This window comes from Oncorhynchus gorbuscha, linkage group LG07 (assembly GCF_021184085.1).
Source record: "Oncorhynchus gorbuscha isolate QuinsamMale2020 ecotype Even-year linkage group LG07, OgorEven_v1.0, whole genome shotgun sequence".
Classification (NCBI taxonomy): Eukaryota; Metazoa; Chordata; class Actinopteri; order Salmoniformes; family Salmonidae; genus Oncorhynchus; species Oncorhynchus gorbuscha.
Window position 1 is genome coordinate 15,152,457 of NC_060179.1, and position 9,931 is coordinate 15,162,387.

The following is a 9,931-nucleotide window of genomic DNA, read 5'->3' on the forward strand; positions in this document are numbered from 1 at the left end:
CTGCTCCCAGCTGTTCCTATTCCCCTAATCAATCATTTAGTTTTCCCACACCTGTTCCCTATCTTTCCCCCTGATTAGAGTCCCTATTTCTCCCCTTGTTTTCCGTTTCTGCCCTGTCGGATCCTTGTCTATTGTTCACCGTGCTGTGTCTGTGTATCGCCCTGTCGTGTCGTGTTTCCCTCAGATGCTGCGTGGTGAGCAGGTGTCTGAGTCTGCTACGTTCAAGTGCCTTCCCGAGGCAACCTGCAGTTCATGATCGAGTCTCCAGTCTGTTCTCGTCATTACGAGTGGAATTATGCTTTATGATTGTAGATTTACTTTACTGGATTAAAGACTCTGTTTTCGCCAAGTTGCTTTTGGGTCCTCATTCACCTGCATAACAGAAGGATCCGACCAAGAATGGACCCAGCGACTATGGATTCTCTCTACTCTACTCTCGAGTTCCAGGGAGCGATGCTCGGCAGACACGAGCAGGAATTGTCTGCTGCTCGGCATGCCGTTGAGACCCTGGCCGCTCAGGTCTCCGACCTCTCAGGACAGTATCAGAGTCTTCGTCTCGTGTCACCAGCTACTTCCGGTTCTTCCGAGCCTCCGGAACCTAGGGTTAATAACCCACCATGTTATTCTGGGCAGCCCACTGAGTGCCGCTCCTTTCTCACCCAGTGTGATATAGTGTTCTCTCTCCAACCCAACACATACTCAGAGAGAGAGCTCGGATTGCCTACGTCATATCACTCCTTACTGGTCGGGCTCGGCAGTGGGGCACAGCTATCTGGGAGGCAAGCGCTGAGTGTACTAACAATTATCTGAACTTTAAAGAGGAGATGATAAGGGTTTTTGATCGCTCAGTTTTTGGGAAAGAAGCTTCCTGGTCCCTGTCTTCCCTATGTCAAGGTAATCGATCCATAACGGATTACTCTATAGAGTTTCGCACTCTTGCTGCCTCCAGTAACTGGAACGAGCAGGCGTTGCTCGCTCGTTTTCTGGAGGGACTCCACGCTAAGGTTAAGGATGAGATTCTCTCTCGGGAGGTTCCATCCAGCGTGGATTCTTTGATTGAACTCGCTATTCGCATTGAACGACGGGTAGATCTTCGTCACGAGCTCATAGAAGAGAGCTCGCGTTAACTGTGTCTCCCCTCTCTCCGACACTACCGTCTTTCCCCACTGACTCAGGTGTTGAGCCCATGCAGCTGGGGGTATTCGCATCTCGACTAAGGAGAGGGAACGGAGAATCACCAACCGCCTCTGTCTCTATTGCGGTTCCGCTGGTCATTTTGTCATTTCATGTCCAGTTAAAGGCCAGAGCTCATCAGTAAGCGGAGGGCGACTGATAAGCGCTACTAGACGGTCCTCTCCGTCAAGTACATGTACTACCTTACCGGTCCATCTACGCTGGACCGGATCGGCAGCTTCCTGCAGTGCATTAATAGACTCTGGGGCAGAGGGCTGTTTTATGGACGAAGCCTGGGCGCGGGAACATGACATTCCTCTCAGACAGTTAGGGAGCCCACGGTCATGTTTGCCTTGGATGGTAGTCCTCTCCCCAGTATATTATATGAAACACTACCTTTAACCCTCACTGTATCTGGTAACCATAGTGAGACCATTTCTTTTTTGATTTTTTGTTCACCTTTTACACCTGTTGTTTTGGGTCATCCCTGGCTAGTGTGTCATAATCCTTCTTTTGATTGGTCTAGTAATTCTATCCTTTCCTGGAACGTTTCTTGTCATGTGACGTGTTTAATGTCTGCTATTTCTCCTGTTTGTTCTGTCCCCTCTTCTCAGGAGGAACCTGGTGATTTGACAGGAGTGCCGGAGGAATATCATGGTCTGCGCACGGTCTTCAGTCGGTCCAGAACCAACTCCCTTCCTCCTCACCGGTCGTATGATTGTTGTTCTGATCTCTTCAAGAAGCGTTTTGCATCCGCTTCTATCCTTGTTGCACCTGACGTCACTAAACAGTTTATTGTTGAGGTTGACGCGTCGGGGGTGGGCGTGGGAGCCATTCTGTCCCAGCGCTCCGATACTGACGATGGGGTCCACCCTTGTGCATATTTTTCTCATCGCCTGTCACCGTCGGAACGTAACTATGATGTGGCTAACCGCGAACTGCTCGCCATCCGTTTAGCCCTAGGCAAATGGCGACAGTGGTTGGAGGGGGCGACCGTTCCTTTTGTCGTTTGGACTGACCAAAAGAACCTTGAGTACATCCGTTATGCCAAACGACTGAATGCGCGTCATGCTCGTTGGGCGTTGTTTTTCGCTCGTTTCGAGTTCGTTATTTCTTATTGCCCGGGTACTAAGAACACCAAGCCTCATGCTTTATCCCGTCTCTTTAGTTCTTCTGTGGCTTCTACCGATCCCGAGGGGATCCTTCCTGTTGGGCGTGTTGTCGGGTTGACTGTCTGGGGAATTGAGAGACAGGTTAAGCAAGCACTCACGCACACTGCGTCGCCGCGCGCTTGTCCTAGTAACCTTCTTTTCGTTCCTGTTTCTACTCGTCTGGCTGTTCTTCAGTGGGCTCACTCTGCCAAGTTAGCTGGCCATCCCGGCGTTCGGGGTACGCTTGCTTCTATTCGCCAGCGGTTTTGGTGGCCTACTCAGGAGCGTGACACGCGCCGTTTCGTGGCTGCGTGTTCAGACTGCGCGCAGAAGAAGTCTGGTAAAAAAAATTCTGCTTCTGCTCCTGGTCTTGCTGGGTCTCAGTCTGTTCCCTGCCATCGCATCTCTCCTGTTCTTGTTCCTGCCCTTGCTGTGTCTCAGTCTGTCCCTAGTTGTTACTCTCCTGGCCTGTTTGGTCCTGTTTGCTCTAAAGCTTTCAGTTCTCTACCCGTGTCTCATTTTTTTTTTAGAGTAGTACCCTAGTTTCCCTTTTTATCGTTTTTCGTTACGGTCCTGAGGAGAGGAGTTGGGTTCTTTCTCGGGACGTGCTGGACCGTTTGTGATCTATGATTTCCTCCGTTGCCGCCAGTGTTCCTCCTCGAGAGCGCCAGGAGGCGCTCGGTGAGTGGGGGGGTACTGTCATGTTTTGTCTTATTTTGTCTTGTCATTTTGCTTTTCCCTCTGTTCGTTTTCCCCCTGCTGGTCTTTTTAGGTTCGTTCCCCTCTTTCTCTCTTCCTCCCTCTCTCTCTTCTCTCTATCGCTCCGTTCCTGCTCCCAGCTGTTCCTATTCCCCTAATCAATCATTTAGTTTTCCCACACCTGTTCCCTATCTTTCCCCCTGATTAGAGTCCCTATTTCTCCCCTTGTTTTCCGTTTCTGCCCTGTCGGATCCTTGTCTATTGTTCACCGTGCTGTGTCTGTGTATCGCCCTGTCGTGTCGTGTTTCCCTCAGATGCTGCATGGTGAGCAGGTGTCTGAGTCTGCTACGTTCAAGTGCCTTCCCGAGGCAACCTGCAGTTCATGATCGAGTCTCCAGTCTGTTCTCGTCATTACGAGTGGAATTATGCTTTATGATTGTAGATTTACTTTACTGGATTAAAGACTCTGTTTTCGTCAAGTTGCTTTTGGGTCCTCATTCACCTGCATAACATATATCCCTCCAGCAAATACAAATGGTCCACATGAAAAGAGTCAGAGTGAAAAACCACTTCAGAATGGAGAAGAAAGAGAGGAAGACAGAAAGACAACCAGAATAAGGTCAAGGAGAAGAGGGTTCATCCACAGCAGACATAGTTATGCCTTCAATCAACATGAAGAAAACTTTCCATAAAAACCACAAAACATTAGTAACGTTCAAAGACTACAACTGCACCTCCCTCAACCGCAGGGCTCTCCAGGACACCTACAGCACCCGATATCAGAGTACGGCCAAGAAGATCCGCAAGGGTGTCATCAAAGCTTGGACTGAGAGATTGAAAAACAGCTTCTATCTCAAGGCAATCAGACTGTTAAATAGCATTCAATAGCTGGCTTCCACTCGGTTGAGGGTGCTGCCCTATATACACAGACTTGGAATCACTGGCCACTTTAATTATGGAACAGTAGTCAATTTAATAATGTTTAAATAATGTTTACATGCTGCTTTACTCATCTCATAAGTATATACTGTATTATATTCTACTGTATTTTAGCCAATGCCACTTCGATATTGCTCAATATAATATTTATATATTTCTTAAAACCTATTTGGACTAATTGTCCCGCTAGCAGGAATATTTCTGGTGAAACTGGAGGGAGCGCAATTCAAATAAGTGATCATAAAATTATGGACACTAAACATTTATGTACATACAATTATATTCTATTGGTTGAAAGATTAAGTTCTTGTTAATCTAACTGCACTGTCCAATTTACAGTAGCCGTTACAGCGATAGCATGCAATGCGATTGTTTGAGGACGGCGCCCAACATCAAAATATTTTTCCACCGGCACAGGTTTCATAAATTCACAAATAGCGGATAAAAATTTACTTACTTTTTGAAAATCTTCCTCTGATTTGTCATCCAAAGGGTCCCAGCTATAACATGTAGTGTCGTTTTGTTAGATAAAATCCCCAAAAGTCAGTTTAGATTGCGTCATCAATTTGAGCAATCCACTCGTTCAACAGCAGAGAAAGGAATCCAAAAATCTACCACTAAACTTTGTTAAAACAAGTCAAAATACATTTCTATTGACTCCTCAGATACCCTAAAAAGTATGTTCAATAGGAAAACGATATTAGCAGGTGCGTCTCCTCTTCATCGCGTGCCCATACAAAAAATTCCAAGACTGTGTCCCTGTAGTAAAACTCATTATTCTTACTCGTTTTGGAAGAAACAAGCCTGAAACCTTGAACATTGAGTGCTGACACCCAGTGGAAGCCATAGGCATTGCATACTGGGAGCTAGATTTATTTATTTCCCTATACTTGCCATTGTAAGAGCATGGGCTCTCTGGATTTTCTCCTACCATATCTATTGTGTTATAGTCTCCTACATTATTTTAACATTTCTACAAACTTCAAGGTGTCTTCTTTCCAATGGTACCGATTATATGCATATCCTGGCTTCAGGGCCTGAGCAACAGGCAGTCTACTTTGGGCACATCAATCAGGCGGAAATTGAGAAAAAATGACCCTAGCCTGAAGCAGTTTTTGATTCCATTCTTTTACTTTAAATGTGTGTGTACTGTTGTGAATTGTTAGATACTACTGCACTGTTGGAGCTAGGAACACAAGCATTTCGCTACACCCGAATTTACATCTGCTAAATATGTGTATGTGACCAATAACATTTGATTTGATTTGAACAACATTCAAAGAATGTTATTTAAAAACATATACATTCCGTTGTCAGCATCAACAAAACTCTGTATATCCTCTATCTCGTTAAGTGGCCACTCCTGGTCTCAATTAGTGTTTGTTTCTTTTGAAATAGGGTCTGTTTGAATAGACTAAAATGAACAGCTTTGTATGAGTTTAGAAACAAACATGGCATGATAGCTCCATCCTGGTGGCTCAGTGGACAAATTCCATGGATAGAGACCAGAAGATCATATGTTTGAATCACACTGACACCATGCCACAATAAAAAATGAATCTGTTTGCAAATTAATTTCCATATGTACTTAAGAGTTCACACTGACCACAGATACAAGTACATCTCTTCTTCTATAAAAACAGCAGTGTGTCAGTTATACATATTTAATAAAAGCACACAAATAAATATGTACATATGTCAGAAACAATCAAGTTAGTCAAAATTGTCTTTAGCAAGCACACACAACCTAGGGAAATTTCAAAGTAAGAACAGTCTAGCTAGCTAACTGAACATCACACATACTGAACCCAGGCAGAGAGAATATAGCATGGGTATGTGTTAAAAAGTGATGAGCTGTCCCTGTGTCCTGTGTTTATGTCCTTTTAAGGACATCCTGTCCAGATGTCCTCATGCTATTTAGAGTGTGCTTATGTAATGCTTGATAGTGCAGCTGTTTCTTCGAAGTAAAGCAAATAAAAAGTAATGGCCTGATGATTGATGTGTACTGACCTTTTTGAACTGAAAGAAAATGTGTTTGAAAAATGTGAAACAGTTGGTCATTTTTGTAGTGAACTTATGGAGCTGTTGGGTAGTGAGCTTATGACCCCTTGTAGAATGAAAAAGTAATTTCCAGGGTAGGTCTGCCTGAGTATAAGTAAGTGTTCGACTTGTTCTGTGAAAAGTGTAACACAGATAAACCATAGAAAACTACAGAAAACATGTCTCCTAGACCAATTCTATGTGTTTTGTGTCCTTCATGTCTGGGCCACAATGACAAAACCATCGATTCCATTCTTTGTGATGTACATGATTGTTTTAATGGTGTGATTGATACGAGTGACAGACATATGGGTTACATTTCCAACCGGACTATTCAACATTGAACATTTTCACTAAGAGCTGCCTCAAAACTCTTTTTCTGCCAAAAAACGGGAGTTTTTCTCTTCCGTTAATATTTACGAAGATGGTCCCTTCTGTCCTCAAGACAAACTTGGGCTTAACGGCCAGAAAGTTGATCTATCACGGAAAAGAAAACATACGAAACCTGGAAGGCCCCGGAGATCCAGTGTGGAAGAGACATTGTTTGAGCCACTCACAGCTTGAAGACAGGGATTTGGAGACTGATGGGGGTGTTGGGTTACAATATGCCCTTCCCAAGATCTTCTTTTTCTCTAACAAAGGAATAAAAATAGAATTATGAATATAAACATGTATTGTGTAGTAATATGTATTATTGTTTAATAATAAAGTGTATGATTTATAAAAATACTTAATAAGTGTATGATTTATAAAAAGACTTAATAAAATAAAGGTATTTAAAAAGAAAATGTCATTTACTTTTTTGATTTAACCCTTATTTTACCAGGTAAGTTGACTGAGAACACATGAACATTTACAGCAATGAACTGGGGAATAGTTACAGGGGAGAGGAATGAGCTCATTGTAAGCTGGGGATGATTAGCTGTCCATGATGGTATGAGAATTTAGCCAGGACATCAGGGTTAACACCCCTACTCTTGCAAAAAGTGCCATGGGATCTTTAGTGACCACCGAGAGACAGGACACCCGTTTAACACCCCATCCAAAAGACAACACACGGCAATGTCCCCAATCACTGCCGTGGGACCATATTAGAATTTTCTTATAATATTTTTTTTCCTAATGAAAGGGTGCCTCCTACTGGCCCTCCTATGTCCATTACATGAAATCCAAATTAAAATCCATTTAAATTGCAGGTTGTAATGCAAAAAAAAAAGGAAAAATGCCAAGGGGGGGTGAAAACTTTTGCAAGGCACTGTAACTCATTTATAACCTGGGGCACCACGGAGAAGTTTATTTAAGGAGTTTCATATTCTGAATTAACTCTAAGAGATCTAAAAATCTCTTACATTTCAGTCATCAATCAGTCATTAATTATTCTTTACCTTCTATCGGTCTCATCTGAATGTCGTAAAATTCTTCGAACCCTGGCTAACAAGTTGAATCAGCAATTCACAAATTGGCTTAATCATGTATTTACTAAATACCTAAACAATCACAAATAATTAAATATATATACACAAGATAGTGTCATGCAGGTGAAAGAGGACCCAAACGCGACTTAACAGAAACAGAGTTTATTAATGTTCAAAACGGAATAACTGAAATCCTCTAGATTTGTAGAGGGGAAAACAACTGGAGAAGCGGCCACAGACTGCAGGTCGCTTCGGGTAGGCGCAGGCCGTAGTCGACTGAGACACCTGCTCACACGCAGCGTCTGATGAAGGCACAAAACACGACAGGACAGGGTGATACACAATCACGGCAAAAAACACGACAGGACAGGGCGAAACGCAATCACAGCATGGTGAATACAAAACAAGGAACCGACGGCACAGGAACGGAACACAAAGGAATAAATAGGGAGTCTAATCAGGGGAAAGGATCGGGAACAGGTGTGGGAAGACTAAATGATGATTAGGGGAATAGGAACAGCTGGGAGCAGGAACGGAACGACAGAGAGAAGAGAGAGCGAGAGAGTGAGAGAGGGAGGGGGAGAGAGAGGGCTAGAAGGGGGGAAAGAACCAAATAAGACCAGCAGAGGGAAACGAATAGAATGGGAAGCACAGGGACAAGACAAGATAATAAATGACAAACATGACAGTACCCCCCCACTCACCGAGCGCCTCCTGGCGCTCTCGAGGAGGAACACTGCGGCAACGGAGGAAATCATAGATCAAACGGTCCAGCACGTCCCGAGAAAGAACCCAACTCCTCTCCTCAGGACCGTAACGAAAAACGATAAAAAGGGAAACTAGGGTACTACTCTAAAAAAAAAATGAGAACTAGGGACAGACTGAGACACAGCAAGGGCAGGGACAAGAACAGGAGAGATGCGATGGCAGGGAACAGACTGAGACCCAGCAAGACCAGGAGCAGAAGCAGAAAAAAATTACCAGACTTCTTCTGCGCGCAGTCTGAACACGCAGCCACGAAACGGCGCGTGTCACGCTCCTGAGTCGGCCACCAAAAGCGCTGGCGAATAGACGCAAGAGTGCCTCGAACACCGGGATGACCCGCTAACTTGGCAGAGTGAGCCCACTGAAGAACAGCCAGACGAGTGGAAACAGGAACGAAAAGGAGGTTACTAGGACAAGCGCGCGGCGACGCAGTGTGCGTGAGTGCTTGCTTAACCTGTCTTTCAATTCCCCAGACTGTCAACCCGACAACACGCCCATAAGGAAGAATCCCCTCGGGATCAGTAGAAGCCACAGAAGAACTAAACAGACGGGATAAGGCATCAGGCTTGGTGTTCTTGCTACCCGGACGGTAAGAAATCACAAACTCGAAACGAGCGAAAAACAACGCCCAACGAGCTTGACGGGCATTAAGTCGTTTGGCAGAACGGATGTACTCAAGGTTCTTATGGTCTGTCCAAACGACAAAAGGAACGGTCGCCCCCTCCAACCACTGTCGCCATTCGCCTAGGGCTAAGCGGATGGCGAGCAGTTCACGGTTACCCACATCATAGTTGCGCTCAGATGGCGACAGGCGATGAGAAAAATAAGCGCACGGATGAACCTTATCGTCAGACTGGAAGCGCTGGGATAGAATGGCTCCCACGCCTACCTCTGAAGCGTCAACCTCGACAATGAATTGTCTAGTGACGTCAGGAGTAACGAGGATAGGAGCGGACGTAAAACGTTCTTTTAGAAGATCAAAAGCTCCCTGGGCGGAACCGGACCACTTAAAACACGTCTTGACAGAAGTAAGAGCTGTGAGAGGGGCAGCAACTTGACCGAAATTACGAATGAAACGCCGATAGAAATTAGCGAAACCTAAAAAGCGCTGCAACTCGACACGTGACCTTGGAACGGGCCAATCACTGACAGCTTGGACCTTAGCGGAATCCATCTGAATGCCTTCAGCGGAAATAACGGAACCGAGAAAAGTAACGGAGGAGACATGAAAAGAGCACTTCTCAGCCTTTACGTAGAGACAATTCTCTAAAAGGCGCTGTAGAACACGTCGAACGTGCTGAACATGAATCTCTAGTGACGGAGAAAAAATCAGGATATCGTCAAGATAGACAAAAACAAAAATGTTCAGCATGTCTCTCAGAACATCATTAACTAATGCCTGAAAAACAGCTGGCGCATTGGCGAGACCGAACGGCAGAACCCGGTACTCAAAATGCCCTAACGGAGTGTTAAACGCCGTTTTCCACTCGTCCCCCTCTCTGATGCGCACGAGATGGTAAGCGTTACGAAGGTCCAACTTAGTAAAGCACCTGGCTCCCTGCAGAATCTCGAAGGCTGATGACATAAGGGGAAGCGGATAACGATTCTTAACCGTTATGTCATTCAGCCCTCGATAATCCACGCAGGGGCGCAGAGTACCGTCCTTCTTCTTAACAAAAAGAACCCCGCCCCGGCCGGAGAAGAAGAAGGCACTATGGTACCGGCGTCAAGAGACACAGACAAATAATC